We start from the raw sequence: 17977 nt of genomic DNA, 5'->3' as shown, positions 1-17977 counted from the left end.
TCGCCAAACGCGCGATATCCCGGATCGTGGACATGACATAGTCAATGAAAGGCTTTTCAAACTCTGAGTCGCTCATGATCGGCTCATGATCGGTTGCTTCTTCTATTTTCATTTCTTTTTGTAAGTTTTCTCGATTTCTTCGTCAAATGGAAGAATGCATTTGTCAGCGTCTTTTCGCACACACCTTCAAAACATGAAAGTGAACACAAAAAAATAGCGAGTGCAAATAAAAATAAGAAGAGCTAAAGCTAACTTATCCAATCTCGATTAAAGAATTAGTCTCAGGTAACGGTGCAAAATTTTTATTATGATATTTTTATACGCAAGTGCACGTAGTCGCTCGAGTAGTACTTTTGTCAAAACAAGTCGATCCCCATGACGACTAAGTTTAACCAAGAATTAATTAAGCTATTAACGTATTGAACTTAAGAATAACAAGAAAATTATTAACTAAAGTTGAAGAAATAAATAAAATACAAAATAAAGGATGGTTGAACGGATATGAGGAGGATAAGGGCAATGGCTTCGCTAAACTCTCATATGGTATGGATTCCTAGAATCAAGCACGATCTTTCAGTTTTCTCTCGTTACTAATCAGGCTCACTTAATAATATCGCCAAATCTCTCTCTGGCATCTAACAACCTATGTCAATATCAGATTTTTATCGCTCGATCTCAAACCCTAAAAATACGACAATCATTACATTCAAGAGCGTACATACGATTCCGTAGCAACCTAGCTATCTCTAGTCGTTAGGAATGTGCTACAGCTATCTAATTCACTTTCACGATTATTTACTCTTTCTCTCTTTCTCTCTCTCTCGCGCGCGCAATTATACAATCCTAGAAAACATTTATAAGGTCGCGAATCTCACACAAGCATTAAGTATTGAATTAAATAAAGCAAGAGAAGATGAACATGAAAAATACTTCAATTAAATAAACATGCATCCACAACCATAATTAAGTAAAGCTAGGCCATTACCCTCTCGGGATTAGTTCGTGGTGACGAGAGTAACAAACGAAGAAAATAAATAAAAGCAATCCATGAAAATCATACCAAAATAACAAAACATAAAAGAGCGTTCCAAGGAATAAAGATAAGAAAGAAAATGCTGAGTTGTGATATTGAACGGCGATGAACAGTGGTCTTCATCTTCGACTACCTCTTCTTTCCAAACTAGCCAAATAAGATCTCTAAACTTTAAATAAAACCTAACTTCCGTATTTCAATAGTATAATTCACATATAAAGTGTTTTAAGTTATTTTTGGAGCAATTGGAGCCTTTAGATTTTATCTGACGGTCGAAAACGAAGGAAAATTGAGATTTTTAAAGTGTTGTAAACAAACTACGTGCGATGCTCATAAGGCTTTGCATGGCGGGTAAAACACTTCATACGGCGTACAGAAGTTCTGCGTGACACGCCTTAATGCGTGGTGAAGATTTATGCACGTTGTGCACGAAGTGTTCTGTGACTTTTGTTGGATTGCGCGCAGCGTGCTGCCTCTTGTACGCGGCGCGTTGACTTCATTCTCTTCATTTTGAATGTTCTAGTATCCCATTTTGATTTTTTTTATGCCCCTATCACTTCGGAACGTACGAGATGCTCTCTTAATATCTTTAACACCATTTTGTCTCTTATACCTGTGAATCACTCAAAAACACACTTAAAGCAACCAAAAGCACTTGAGAACTCGTGATATTCTCACCCGAGAGTATGCGTTTAATACATACAAAAAATTCCTATCAATTCAAACCCATATGTAATTAAATATAGAAACTAAATCAAATCATATAGAATGGAAAAATAATAGGAAGAATTTGAAGTAATGGTTAATTTTTTTTTTGTTTGAAAGGAATCATATCATTAACTAAACAAAATTGGCAACATGTCCTGAAATGTCATAAAAATCCTTACAAAGATCTCGGACAGAGGTCGGTACCTCATGTTAGGAATTCTTGCCCACGAGAAGATACTTTTGTAAATTCTCGTTGAAATATTAATAAAATAAAGTTTTGACATTTATAAGTTATTCGAATCGAAAGCGTTTTTCTTATATATTAAGATTTATCAAACATTCGTCAACCCATAGTCTCCGTATCAAACTGAGTCACATGCACGGCATCTGAGTTCGGGCGGTGAACTAAAACTGGTCGATGATTGGTTCATGTCTGGGTAGCTGAATTTGAAATCATATATGTGGAACACAAGTGAAGGTTGATCACTTAGTTGGAGCATTCTACACTTGTGATAAGTGTATGAACCGGACATATCTTGCTTGTAGATGTGTTGTTTAAGGACCGTTACGACACACTAACCAAGATCATAAATAATGATCACAGTGAGACTTGATCTAAATCCTGAAGTGATCATGGACATTGGATTATGTTACCGCACTCTTTGACTCATTCGCTAAAAGGTCACTATCATGCTAATCACAACTTATGTCTTGGGAACATTGCGGAACATGGTTCGAGTGGGAAGTGATTTACAGATATGGAATCCAACCTTCCTGAAAGAAGGTAAATGGTCTCTCACCTAAGGGTTGATTCTAGAACCGATAGATTGCGCGCACTTCCGAAGTTTGTACGTTCGGAAGAATCTTTCGCTGGGGAAACAATAATGCTGAGGGCTTATATAGGTGTCAAGAAAAGTATAACGGAATAATTCACTTTTCTCGACACGAGTTGAACCTGGAGGATCTTGATCACGAACTGACTATATCAGTGGACAGTCGTCACGATGAGTAAATATAATTCAAGTACCAAGGAGGGTTCAGTCTTGGCTTGCAAGGTGGAGTCTGATCAAGATTAGACAAATCGATGTAGAAAAGATAAATGACTTTTTCGCCTTTCATCGGATATGTTAAACTTCTAATACTAGGTCCATAGTCCCCGATTCGGCTCTGATAAATGCGGATAAAAACTTTCGAATAATAATGTTTTCATTATTATAATCTCACTAGCTGTAATTGTGATTGACATCATCAATTCTGGAATATGGTTATTTGCAAAATTAAATAATATTTATGGTAGTATTAATTATTTATTGTATGATCAAGTAAATAATCAATCAATTACTTATTTGTTTATTGTTGAACCAAGTAAATAAATAATTAATTGGGTTTTAAGCAATTGGGTCTTGCGCAAAATGAGGTGGACGATTTTTTGGAGGATCCCGGCACATGATTTGCGCAAATCCTCCTTGGCCGTGTGCCAAAATTCGTCAATGCCATATATTGGTACTTACCAATATGTTCTCTTTAGTTGTTTAAATAAATGAGAGAGAAAAATATTTAAAAGGAAATAAGATATTGTCATTTATATTCTCTTTCACGAATATGAGGAGAGAATAATATTTAAAAGGAAATAATATATTATCATTTATTCTCTCTAGTGAATATTAGTGAGAGAATAATATTTAAAATGATATAAGATATTGTCCTTTATTCTCTCTCATGAATATTAATGAGAAAAATATTTAAAAGAAAATAAGATATTGTCTTTTATTCTCTTTCATAAGAGAATACTATTTAAAATGAAATAAGATATTTCCTTTATTCTCTCATTAATAAAAATTCTCTATTTAAACAGGAAATAAAATCTCATAGATATTGATCTGATGGCTAAGAGGAAAGTAAGATTCATGAGATAAGATCCAATGGCCAAGCTTAGATTTACCAGTGTGAACATAATATAAGAAAACAATATATTTTTTAAACTACAAAGAATATATCATTTCCACTACTATAAATAAGGGTTCATGAGAAGAGAAAAAAAACACTCTTGTGCTACATAAAATTCGACCAAGAGAGCTCTCCCTCTCTCTCTTGGCCGATGCCCATTTCCCCCCCTTGGAACTCCGTGATTCCAATCCCATAAACACGGTGCGATCTAAACACCTCGTTGTAGATCGTAGTGAGATAAATATTGTGCCCACTCATCTTTCTTATTCGTCTCGAGATTACGTTTCTGAAGATTACGGTGTCCTCACAGACGAGTTCAGAGTATCGAGGAGCTAAAGCTTGAAGAATGAGCTAAAAGCTTGAAGATAGTCTTTTAAGACTGAAGACGGAGGAGTAAAATCTTGAAGATTCAGTAGCTGATCCAAAACATGTAAGTATTACTGAATCTCTGAACCTAGCTCTTATTGGTTGCTTGATATTGCTTTCATGAATAATTAATAAGTAAATCTAGATCTTGTTAGATAACCATAATATTAATTAGCTCTTGTTAGTGTAATTAATCTTTTCCGCACTTAATATGGTTATCAAGGTGCCATAATCACCAACACCTCATTCATTCAATACATGTCATTTAATGAAAATGAGAAGCATAAGAAAAACATATAAGAACAAAGTAGACAATGGTCTATTCAGTCGAGTCAAACTATGACCCATCAAGGAATTTCTTGGGCCCCATCAAAAGAGATCTTCTGCAAATCCTAAAAGGAGAAATATGCTCTGCCAATAACAGGCATGAACACGATTTTTACGCCGCCCTAGAAAGCACGAGGAACTCCAAACTGTTAGGAATATTTCCCACTATATGATGATGATTACTAAATAAGATAAGAAGTTACTTTATTAGTATAATATGATTAGTGGGTTGAGGTCTGATAAAATTCAGAATTAATAACAACTATCATCTGTAGTCTCCGTATAAAACTGAGTGGCATACTGGGCATCCGAGTTCGGGCGGTGAACTAAAACAAGGTCGATGACTGATATGCGTCTGGAAAGCCTTATCTAAAGTCATATATGTAGAACATGAGTGAAGGTTGATCACTCAGTGGGATCATTCTCCACTTTTGGTAAGTGTACGACCCGGACAGACTTTGGTTTGGATAGATGTGTCGTTTAAGGACCGTTACGACGCACTAGACAATGTCGCTTATGATGGTTACAGTGACGCTTGATCTAAATCCTAAAGTAATCATGGACTTCTAGGTCATGTTACCGGGTTCTTTGATTCACCACGTTAAAGGCTAATGAAACGCTGACTAAATAGGGTTTTGGGAAGTCGGGACATGATCGTAGAAGAAAGTGATTTACAGATACGAAATCCAGCCTTCCTGAAAGAAGGTAAATGTTCTCTCAGCTAAGGGTTGATTCCAGAACCGATAGATTGCTAGCACTTCCGTAGTTGGCTTACGTTCGGAAGAATCTTTTGCTGAGGAAGCAATTGTGCTTAGGGTATATATGTAACGATAAAGGTATAACAGAACAAATTGACCTATCTCGATACCACTTGAACCTGGAGGATCATGATAACGTACTGAATAAATCAGTGGACACTCGTTACGATGAGTAAATATAATTATACTATTATAGGAGAGTTCAGTCTTGGCTTATACGGTGGAGTACTGACCAAGATTAGACAAAACGATACGTAAAAGAGAAATGATTGTTTCGTCTTTTGATCGAATATGTTAAGCTTCAAATACAAGGTCCATAATACCCGATTCGACTTCGATAAAGGCGGATACAAACGTTCATATAATAACGGTATCATTGTTATAGTCTCACTTGTTGTAGTTGTGATCGACAACATTAATTTTGAAAAACAGGTTTTTGCGGAATTAAATAACTATTTATAGTAGAATTGTTTATTTATTGTTGGATCAAATAAATAATCAATTAATAAGTTATTTATTTATTGTTGGATCAAGTAAATAAATAATTTTGGATTTTTGGGCCGAGCCTTGTGCTGAAAAAAAATTCGCTACCTCCCTTCCAGGAGGTGGGCAATTTTTTATACTGGTTTTATACCACTTTATTTTCTTTAGAGATTTGTAACTAACTAGGCCACTTTAAACATGTGATTTTGGATCTAGCATATGTTTGACAATTTTTAGGGATATAGCCAAATGGCTTATGTGGCAATAATTAAGGTTTGATTTGACTTTATTTATTAAAAAATTCGTCACTTTCTCTCTCCTATCTTTTTTCAAATAATTTTTTTTTTCATCAAAACTTCAAAAATTCGTATCTTTCTCATACGAACTCGAAATTGAGTGATTTCAGATCCTACAACTTCGTGGCGTCGAGATCTTCAAAAATAGACCCATTGTGTTTGATGAAAAATTATATTTATGTCGTTAATTTAAAAAAAAAATCAGTTATTTCCATATTTAAGGTAGTAACGTGATTTTTCTACATATATGGTATTAAACATGATTTTTCATCAAACACAATGGATCTGTTTTTGAAGATCTCGGCGTCACGAATCTATAGGATTTGGAATCACTCAATTCCGAGTTCATATGAGATAGATATGATTTTTTGAAGTTTTTATGTAAAAAAATGTAGGAAAAAAGTAGGAGAAAATGACGAAATTATTAATAAATAAGGGCAAATCCGACCTTAATTATTGTCACATAAACCTGTTGGCTATTTCCCTAAAAGTTGTGAAACGTAGGCTAAAAACAAATTTCGTAGTTTCGTTTTGGTTATTTTGCTACACTGCCATTTTCTTTATTAGTTCCTAAAATAAAGGAGAGAAAATATAGGAAATTAGTTATTGTCATATATTCTCTCCTTATATTTAGGAGAAATATTTTCCTATATTCTCTCAACAAATAAAATATTTTATATTTTGATATAAAATAAAATCCTAGATACTGATCTGATGGATGAGAGAAAAAGTAGGATTCATGAGATGAGATCCAAGGGGTGAAGATAAATCAAGTAGTGTGAACACAATAAAAAGAAATAATATATTATAAAATATCTCCTTTTAATTGCTATAAGTTGCGGGCTGATGACAAGCAAAATTGAACCTAAACAATATTAAAAACGTTCGGCCTCCTCACTTTGGTTTGGTCGAGACTTAACTTTTTTTCTCTTCCCCTCGGAATTGCTACAATTCAATTCTTAGAAATAAGAGAGAAAGATCTGAAACACCACGTTTCAAATCTAAGTGAGATCAAGAATCGTTGCCCACTCATTAGTCTTATCTTTCTCGAAGATTACGTTTCGGAAGACTATGGTGTCATCAACACGACGAAAAGGAATCCGAGAGTTTCAGAGTCATCCCGAAGGTCTCTGATCGTGAGGAGTCTTTTATAGATTGAAGACAAATTGTGAATGCTTGAAGGTTCGGTTCGTGAGCCCAAATTTGTAAGTCTTCTGAACTTGTCATTAAATTTTCTCGGTTACTTGAGATATTGCGTTTGCTCTCATTAAATAACGTAAATCTAGATCTTGTTTAATTAATAATCATGTTTTAATTAGCTTATGATAGCGTAATTAATTTTTTCCGCATTTAAATGATTGTTTGAGGTGCAATAATCACCAAGCACAAACCTGCATGCGGCTTAGCGAAACTATTCCCTCCAAACTACAATATATATATATATATATATATATATATATATATATATATATATATTACAAAAAATTGGCTACGTAAGCCACCTAAACTATATGAATTGTAAATTAGCCAACCTTTGGTAAATACTTTGTAAATAACCAACTTGCATACGTGTTAGCTTATTAACTACCTTTTTTTACATGTTTGACTGAGTTAAATAAGTCTTTTACTAATCTGTTAATAAGTTAACTTGGCTATTTACAAGAAATTAACCAAATGTGGACTATATCACAATTCACTATAATCGTGTGGCTATATAACTAAATAACCTCTTTTTTTTAACCAGATGGATAGAAAACTTAACCCAAAATGACTAATTCATCAATGTTACTAAAAAACTACCCGTATTGTGGACTACCACAAATAACACACCTAAAACTAGATTGAATCATAATACAATAATGAACTAACTATCAAACCAGAATCTAAAAACTAAATTAAACTAAAAACTAAACAACAGCTCCTCACCCAAACTTTGCCCGAACTCCCTTCACCCACGAGATTACCCAGGCACCTCTCGGAGCCTCATCACAAACGACTGCATCACCCCGGTCGGAGAGAAAACTAGTATGTCAGAACGGCTATAAAGACGACGACAAAAGACTACCAACTGAGGCAAAGACGACACTAGGACTGACGACTTGATTGAAGCAAAACTTCATGTCCACGCCATTTCGCTCTCAGATCTCCACTGGAGACAGACCTCCCAAACACGATGCCAACGATGCTACCACGATCTCTGTTGTAGACCGCCTGGATCGGAGAAGTGACACCTGGACCAGAGACCAGCCCAGATGCCACACAACGCGCCATTCTAGGCTCAGATGTCAAATTTGAGCCTGATCACAATCCTTCAAAAAGGATCGCCTTCCAGATCTGCGGCTCGTCGGGACTCCAGTGAAGCGTCAGTCGGTGCGTCATGGCGGAGACAAATGAGGTGAAGAAAACCTCCAGAAAAACTCACATCACGAAGGCACGACAAAGGAGCCGGAAAGGAACAATCCACGCAAACAACGCCTTCACACCCCCCCCCCCCCCCCCCCCCCAAAATCGGAGTGGTGTAAATGTCGTCCGGGGCTCGAGGGGGAAAAACAAATTAGGTTTTCTTTTTAGATATAGAATTATGTGATGAAATATAGCATATTACTATTATAGAATATTGTTCTTCGATGTACAATTATTTTTTAACCTTGTTAATAAATTTTTCTTCGAATTCGTTATAGTGTCATAATTTAACTATTAGCTAAGAGCAAAATCATTGATCCAAACCAATTATAAGGTTAAGAAATTCATAAAGAAAGAAAAAAATGGGTTTTACAACATCCTTTCCTTAGAAATTTAAGTCAAATAAAAAGTTATGGATAACGTTCATGTCAAATCCTTATTGTGTCTCTCATGTACTTTGGTGAGTAAAATCTCATGCCTACGCAAAACTTTAACTTCGCATTTCAAAATTTGGATATATATACCTCCTTATAAGTCTCTAATTTGTATTTATGACCTTTGGTCTTCAATCTTGACTTGTTGACATACAAAACATCTCAACACACATGAGACCACATCATTCATCATTCTCGTCTAGGTGGATGGAGAACTTTAAATAAAGGGCATAGAGTACTTCCTCATGAAGTCTAGAATCATTATGAACAATCACTTTCATTTTGAAGAGTAACACTATTGCATAAACAAGCTTTAGAAGTAATAAGAATTTTGGAAGCAACATGTCGCTTCTAAATAAATCACCAAGATATTAAAGATCCGGTCTTCCAAAATTGAAATTTTTAAAAGGTTTGCTGCCTTTTAGAAGCGCCAAGTCGTTTCTGAACGGTGTGTTTTGCCTGCTTCTTATTCAACCTATGTTTTAGAAGCGGCTTTAGAAGTGACTTGTAGCTTCTAAAACCTAGGTCTGACTTGATTAATTAAATAAGTTTTCTTATATTTCTCCTCATTAAAATTTGTACGAGATTTACACAACCTCTCTCTCTCTCTCTCTCTCTCTCTCTTATTCCTCATCCGCCTCTTCTCTAGTGATTTTGACCTCCGGCGACCATATAAATGTGAGTCTTTCTCTTTTTTTTTTCTCTCACTTGTGCACTTTTTCTCTCTGTTTCTCATTAGCTCCGGCGAACGAACCTCCCTTGCCGAGTCCTGACATTGCAAGAGTTTTCGAAGATGTGCGTCCAACCCCACCTCAAGGTAACTCCAACCACCTATCTTTATTTCTCTCTGACCTTTTTCTTTCTTAATCTCTCTAACCTTCTCTCCTACTCTCTCTGGCCGATCCTCCTTGCCTCGCTCCTTCACTGACAGACCGCCGGAGATGTTTACGAATTTGGAGCGCACCAATCGCAAGCGACCACCTTGCCTCGATTTCAAGGCATCAACGCTCAAACGTGAGCCATGACGGGATTGTTCGGGAGCTTGCCGAGGACGGTCAAAGATAGACCAAGTACAAGTTTGGTGATTTTGTAATTTTTATTTTTCTATCTTAGTCTTCGCGCTCGCTCAAAACACTTCAAGCACCGCTTCCTTCCAGCCATCTCTGCTGTCTCACTACCTAGACTTCGTTGCCTTTCGATCGTCGCCTTGTCTCGCAGCCTCACCTCGTTCAAGGCTAATTTTTTTTTTTTTTTGATATTTGGTTAATTAGTTAATTTCATTAGTCATATAGATGTTTGGTTAAATAATTAGATAATTTAGTTAGATTAACGACTTTATGAGCAACATGTTGCTTCTAAAATTCTTCTTGCAAAATGAAGGCAAATTTTTAGAAGCGACATATCACTTCTAAAACTCAAATACCTGCGAAATGGAAGAGGTTCTAGAAGCTAGGTGGAAGCAAGATGTCACTTCTAAAATTAGAATCGACAAAGAAGAGTGTGCTCTAAAGATTCCCTTACACGAGCGCTATCGTTTGGTGGTGGAGGTGTACGTACTTCACCTTCAGACGGTTTGGTAGAAAATGGCCCCCTAAATAAGGAGAAAAGAGAGAAGAACATAGATAAAATGTGGAGTATATCATAAATGAAACTAATGGTTTTTACTCCATATGGCAGAATTAAAAAACTTCACTACAAATAAAAGCTGTGTTAATGAAACTTAAGCAATGTGCATGACGATACGTAAAGCGATAAAATTATCAATCTCTTAAAGTGTGCTTGATCTTTGAGAAGCCTTTGGATATCTAAACACACACGAGAAACGACAAATAAAATCTACAAACAACTTCAAAGAAAGCGTGTATCAGATAATTTGTGTGTGGGAATAAGTGAATTAAATGACTAAAAATCAATTTTCTTAGTGAAATGGCTACCTAGAGGGTGGGAGAGAAATTATTATGAATACAATTGTTTTTTTTTTTTTGTGCGTGTTTCATTCATAGGTTTGAAAACTATATATAGTTATGAGCAATTTTCTCAGTTAGGCCAAGCGTCGGTCATGACCCCTTCACTTGAGTTAGTTGACCCTAGGCAGGCCTCCTAGTCAGGCCATCCACGGGTCTTACTCCCTCCATAGATGGATCCTGGACTAGGACTTAGGGTTTAAGCTAGGCCTTAGTGATGCGGCCCAAACCCAGGAGGAGGCCCGATCCACCGATGAGCAGGCCCTGACGTTCCTAGAGCGTTTGGACAGGTGTTCACGCAGCTCACGCAGGCCCTAACTTCGGCGAGCCATAACTTTTGACTCGGGAGTCGGAATTGGGCGTACCATATATCAAATCAAAGCTCTCGACGATATCTACGCTAGGACGGGCATAGCATGTCCCGATTCGACTTTTAGGCCCAAAAAACACTGTTTCGAGCACTTTCGGGCCTTTTTAAGTTTTATGTCGTTTTTTCGCGTTTTGGTCGTTTTCTTTCGTTAGGATTTTTCGTTCGGTATTTATACTTTCTCTTTTTCGGATGTAAGGAGTTTTGGGAGCCGAAATTATCAAACACTTTTGTTCCCAAACTCGAGTTTTAGTAAAACTTCGATTTTGATGCCCAAAGCCTGGTATTCGTGAGTGTGTCAACAGGTTTCGGAGGATCTTGACTGGTATTCGCGAGCAAATCAACAGTCGAGGTTTTAATCTATTGCTTCCTTGCATCAGTTGGTATCAGAGCTGAATCGATCATGCCGCCGCGACGTGGACAGCAACACCAGCAGCGCGTGGAGGAGGTTTACGATCGCGACAACGACAACCAGTTGGAGCAGAGGATTGGTCGGATTGTGGACCAGAGGATGGAGCACATGATGGAGCAGCTGACTCAACGGATGACGACCCTTTTGGGAAACCAGGATCGGGGACGTGCTCCGGTGGGTACCACTGACGATGAGTCCACGACGGAGGAGGACGAGTACTACGAGGAGATTCCCCAACCTCGGCGCAGACTTCAGCGATGCCGCGACGGCGATGATAGGCGGTGGGAGTCTGGGATGCGTACCGAGATTCCGGAGTTTCACGGCAGCCTGCAAGCAGAGGAATTTCTCGACTGGCTAGCTACGGTTGAGGAGATACTAGAGTTCAAGGGAGTCCCGGAGGACAGACGAGTTGCGCTGGTGGCCACGAGACTCCGAGGTCGCGCAACCGCGTGGTGGCAGCAACTGAAACTAACTCGGAATAGGGCCGGCAAGACGAAAATCAATTCTTGGGAGAAGATGAAGAAGCACCTCTGTTCTGCGTTCCTACCCTACAACTACCAGCGGCTGATGTACCAGCGACTGCAGAATCTGAAGCAGGGTCTTCGCACCGTCGACGAGTACACGACATAATTTTATCAACTGCTGGCGAGGAACGAGGTAATGGCACGCTACATCGATGGCCTGAAGCTCCAGATCCAGGAGATGGTGAACATGTTCGACCCGATTTCTGTCTCGGCAGCCCATCAGAGAGCGTTGATGGTGGAGAAGCAATCGCGACGCACTAACAGTATCGGTTCAAGCACCCCGTTCAATGGTGCTCGACCAGGTGTTGGCGGGGTCAGCGCTTCTCGCGGAGGAATCACCGACAGCAAGCCCGGGGGAAACTGTTGGAATCGATCTAGGGTTTAAGAAAATAATTAACGCTTCGGTAAGCGGCGGAATTTTAAAAAATTTCTTTTACAAGTAAAAACGGTTTTTACTAACCTAGACAAAAGAGCAAGTACATGTAATTAAAAACTATTATAAGCTAAGAAGTTTACTAACCTTTCTTGAAGCTTGATCTTTGAAGAAGCTTTTGGAAAGTTTGCAACGCTCGTCTCCCCTCGCAGCACGTCTCTCTTTCTTTCCTCGGCACCTCGAGCAACCACGAAAGTTTCTATCACTAAATCACTCGAAAAGAAGGAATCAGTGAGTGGGCACTTTTAAACACTACGACTTAAGAACGAGTCTCGAAGTCGCAGAGCTAAACACTAGGTCGAGTGAGGACCTAGGTGCCAAGACAAGAAAAAATCGAAAATAAACTAGAGAGAGAGAGAGGATTTTCGGCCACAAGTTCTAGAGAGAGAGTCTCTCAAATCTCTTAAACTTGGATGAATGAATTGTGAGGAAATGAGGCTCCTATTTATAGGAGAGGTCTCACCTTCTATAAGGTAGTTTCCTCTTCTATAGAATATCACATATTCATGAGCCAATTACCTCTTTTCCCACTTGAGATGCTCGGCCAACATAGGCTTCAATAAGCCTTGGATTTGTTTCCTATTTTGTTCCAAGCCTTGCTTTGTCTCTCTCTTGGCCGAAGTTATGCTTTCCTTCTAGAGGAAATTTGTTTCCTCTTTTTCTTTTGGCAAGTATCTTGATACATTTATGCACAAAATAAACTCTCTTTCCTTGGGTATTATGGGCGCCTATTCTCATCTAGAAGGAGCTTCTAGAAGCTTCTTCATTTGTTCATGACAACATGAGAAAAGCCCATTAAGAATTTTCAATAAAATTCTTATGAAATGAAATTAATTCACAAGGCCCAATAATCAAGTTATGGCCGAGTGACATTAAGTCATCAAATGAACTTGTCAAAAAATTTATTGACATTCATTTCATCATATGTCTCAAAAGACAAAAATACCCTTTTGACTATTTTCGTTCTTGTTTTGACTTAGCTTCCAGTTTAACTATTCCTATCGATGTGATTCGTGACAGTGACCTCATGGACCCAAATGAACAAAGCTTGAGCTAAACACTTGGACTCAAAAGTTCACAAACCTTTTCCAAGTTTAGCTTAATGCCAACTGACTCCACTAAAGAGCTGACACTGAAAATCTCTCGGTTCAAATGAATTTATTTTCTACTCAAGAATTCGACCTAATTATGATGAACGGATCCACTGAATATTATCTATGTTTACCCTTCATGAATGTCATCAGCTAGTCGGGATTTACTAAATTACCATTTTACCCTTCTAGCTGTTATTTCCTCAACTCCTTTGTCGCTTGTGAATAAGTTAGAAACAATGTATTGACGAGGAGCTAACAAGTCACATTGTTTCATCCAAAAGAGTCAGGACTCAATTTGGACACTGGCCAGTTCATTTATTCACACTCCAAGGAACAAAGCATGAGGTGACATACATTGCATTTCAGCAATCTTGTACATGAATTCCATATCTATGAGAACTTCACAAAGTTACTCATGACATACTTTCAACTTAGTACTTCACCAATAGGCCTTGTTCGGAATCACATAGTGAGTCCGAACTTTGACTTTCTCAAATGAGAATACTAATGTGTGAAATGGCATGTCTCATTTTAGGATTAAGGTAAGCATGATGCAATTCATACATAGTGACTTCGAGACACAAGAGGTAAAATGGTTTGTTCTTATATTGTCTCTAGAAGTGCACTGGTAAATTCAGTACCTTCGGAAGATACCTAGAAGAACTATAGAGTCCCAAACTCTCAATGCCTCATAACCAGACATCATAGATTCTTCTAACAATCATACTGAGGTCAATAGTCCTTTGACCCTAAGATTGCGAATATATCGTTTTAAGCAAACTACGAAGAGTTTGTTCATGCAAATCTACATTTGTCTCTTCGTAAGTTGTTAAGTTTGTTTATGGACTAAAAGACTAAGGTTTTATCATAAAGCTTCAAACAAAGAAAGAATGAATGAACGTTTCAACTTTATTAATGAATGAATAGGCAATTACAAGCAAGAGTCTTCATGAGACTTTATTACATCAAATGTACAAAATAAAGACTACAACTCTTCTTGTGGGCACCATTGACAACAGAAACACCTTCACAAGGGGAGCAACCACTAGCACTATAAAGTGCTTCGCGCGTGGTGAGGAGGGACACCGTCAGTCTGACTGCAAGAAGGTAGGCAAGAGAGTCCTACTCGCAGACGGTGACAGCGACGATGTAGACTTCCACGAGCAGCCTGTGTATGATGAAGCTGAAGTCGACGAGGAGATCGTAGAAGGTGATGTGGGAATGGCGCTGGTGGTACGCAGGTCCTGTTTGACGCCAAAGGCACCTGAAGACGATTGGCTGAGGACCGACATCTTCCAGCCGACGTGCACCATTCTCGGCAAGGTGTGCCGATTCGTGATTGACGCCGGCAGTTGCGAGAACATCGTGTCAGAGGAAGCAGTGCAGAAGCAGAATCTCAAGACAGAATTACATCCCAAGCCGTACAAGCTAGACTGGTTGAAGCGGGGGGGGGGGTGAGGTAACCGTCTCGAAACGCGCACTAATCTCGTTCTCGGTTGGTACGAAGTACAGGGATTCTGTGTGGTGCGATGTTGTAGCCATGGATGCTTGCCACCTGCTCCTTGGCAGACCTTGGCAGTTCGACAGGACGGTCACTCACAACGGTCGAGCGAACTCTTACAGTTTCGTGTTTGAAGGAGTAAAGATTGTGCTAATCCCCAGTAAGCCTGCGGATAAAGTGCCATCTACCCCGGCAAACCTATTGACGCTGGCTCAGTTCGACGAGGAGATGCAAGAGTCCGACATCGTCTACGTCCTGATTGGAAAGGAGGTCGACGCGCTCGCCGCCATCCCCGATGCCATCGCTCCATTGGTCACGGAGTTTCAGGATGTCTTCCCCGACGAGCTACCTGACGGATTACCACCACTTCGCGACATCCAGCATCACATCGATCTGGAACCAGGGGCGGCCCTACCTCACCGTCCACATTACCGGATGAGTCCAAGCGAACACGAGGAGTTGCGCAGGCAGGTGGAGGAGTTGTTGGCCAAAGGTCATATCCGGGAAAGCATGAGCCCTTGTGCGGTTCCAGCCCTATTGACGCCGAAGAAAGACGGTTCCTGGCGTATGTGCGTGGATAGCAGGGCTGTCAACAAAATCATTGTTCGCTACCGATTCCCCATTCCCCGGCTAGATGATTTGCTCGATCAGATCAGTGGTGCTACCGTTTTCTCACGCCTGGACCCACGGGTTGAAATCTCGCGCGAGATGGAGGTATCTCGCGCGAGTTCTCGTTTCTCGCAGAGGCGCGAGAGCGAGATGTATATATCTCGCGAGTTGTAAAAATCTCACAATTTCTCGCTCTAATCTCGCGCATCTCGCGGCTTGTCAGAGGAAAAAAAAAATTTAACTGCGTTTTTGGGCCTGTCACTAGCCCAATTGACTTAACAAATATAGTCAAATTTTTTGAAGTAAGTATACCCTACACACTCAAGCTATTTATAGCTGTTTCATTATTAAAATGTACAATTTATTTTCGATGTGGGATTTTTTTGCACTGTGTGATAGACTGCCACACAATTCTTGTACACACATGCGTTTCATGTTTCTAATACAAAAGTTACTTGCTTTTTTTTTCCTTGTCAAACATGGAGTTCCTTATATAATTAAACTTTAAAAACATATATTATATATATATATATATATATATATATATATATATATATACACATCTGGCAAATAACTTTGTATATATGCTTTTCTTAAAAACATCCGGCAAATAACTTTGTATATATGCTTTTCTTAACTTTGTATACATCCGGCAAATATATATATATATATATATATATATATATATATATATATATGCATGCTTTTCTTAAAAACATATATATATATATATATATCTATATATATATATATATATATATATATACATCCTGCAAATTTCTTTTCCTACAATTGTCATTTAATTTTTTTTTTATCATTATTAAGAAAAAAAAGGTAAATGTATGTTTTATTTTATGTAATTAATTTAATTTTGGATTTGTATTATAATAATACATAGTGTAAATAGAAACACTTTTTTTTACTTATAACTGAATTTTGTTTTATGTGTTCGATACTCTAAGATTTTAAATTTATATTTAAGAAATACCTCTATGTATAAAAAATTTATGTTTAAATTTTCTATGTATGCATGAAAATTAAAAAGTATTTTTTTTAAGTTTATTTATTGTTCAAATACCCCGCGGAATACCTTTCTTTTTGCGGTATACCCCACGAAATGCGGTTTACCATGCGGTACGAGATACCCCGAACGTTCATCAAATACCGCGGAATACCACGGTACGAGACGAGATACCCCCAAAATTAGAAGTGCGGTACGGTCGCGAGATGCGAGATTTCAATCCTTGCCTGGACCTGAAGAGCGGCTACTATCAGATTCGGATGAGACCCGGAGATGAGTGGAAGACAGCGTTCAAGACACGTGAGGGGCTGTATGAGTGGCTAGTGATGCCATTCGGCTTGTCCAACGCTCCTAGCACGTTCATGCGAGTTATGAACCAATTTCTGTGGCCTTTCATCGGCAAGTTTGTCGTTGTTTACTTCGATGACATTCTGATCTACAGCGCCGACCACGACACTCATCTCCAACATGTGCGGGAGGTCCTGACCGTGCTCCGTCGTGAACAATTCTACGCCGCCATGAAGAAGTGCGTTTTCATGACCCCGAAAGTGTTATTTTTGGGTTATGTCGTCTCCGGCGAAGGCTTACAGGTGGATGAAGCCAAGGTCGAAGCGGTGCAACAGTGGCCCAGACCAACGACCATTACCGAGGTACGAAGCTTTCACGGTCTTGCATCCTTCTACAGGCGTTTCATTTCCCATTTCAGTGGCATCATGGCGCCAATCACGGATTGCATGAGGGGGAGCAATTTTGAGTGGACAGAGGAAGCAGACGCGGCTTTCGAACTGATCAAGGAGCGTCTCACCACCGCCCCGATTTTAGTATTGCCGGATTTTTCACAACCATTCGAGCTGCACATGGATGCTTCGAAGGTAGGAATCGGAGCTGTGTTAAGTCAAAAAGGGAGACCTGTCGCGTTCTATAGCGAGAAGATCTCGGGTGCCCGGCGCAACTACAGCACCTACGACGTCGAATTTTATGCGGTGGTGCAAGCTGTTAAGCATTGGCGGCATTATCTCTTTCACAGGGAGTTCGTCCTGTTCACCGACCACGACTCTCTGCGTCATCTACACTGTCAAGATAAGGTGTCATCACGACACGCAAGGTGGGTTGCTTACCTAGAAGGATTCACCTTCGTGGTGAAACACAAGGCTGGAATCACCAACCGCGTCGCTGATGCCTTAAGTCGGAGGAGCAGCCTATTGGTCACCATGAGGGTCGAGCTTTGTGTTCCCGATTGTAGTCTGTGGCTGCAGATTATAAAGGAACTCCACGGCGAGGGGCATGTTGGGAGAGA

This window comes from Urtica dioica, chromosome 12, assembly GCF_054948205.1.
Source record: "Urtica dioica subsp. dioica isolate 48M chromosome 12, U.dioica_male_clone48M_v1_H2, whole genome shotgun sequence".
NCBI lineage: Eukaryota > Viridiplantae > Streptophyta > Magnoliopsida > Rosales > Urticaceae > Urtica > Urtica dioica.
Note: the sequence above shows the minus strand (reverse complement) of the source record.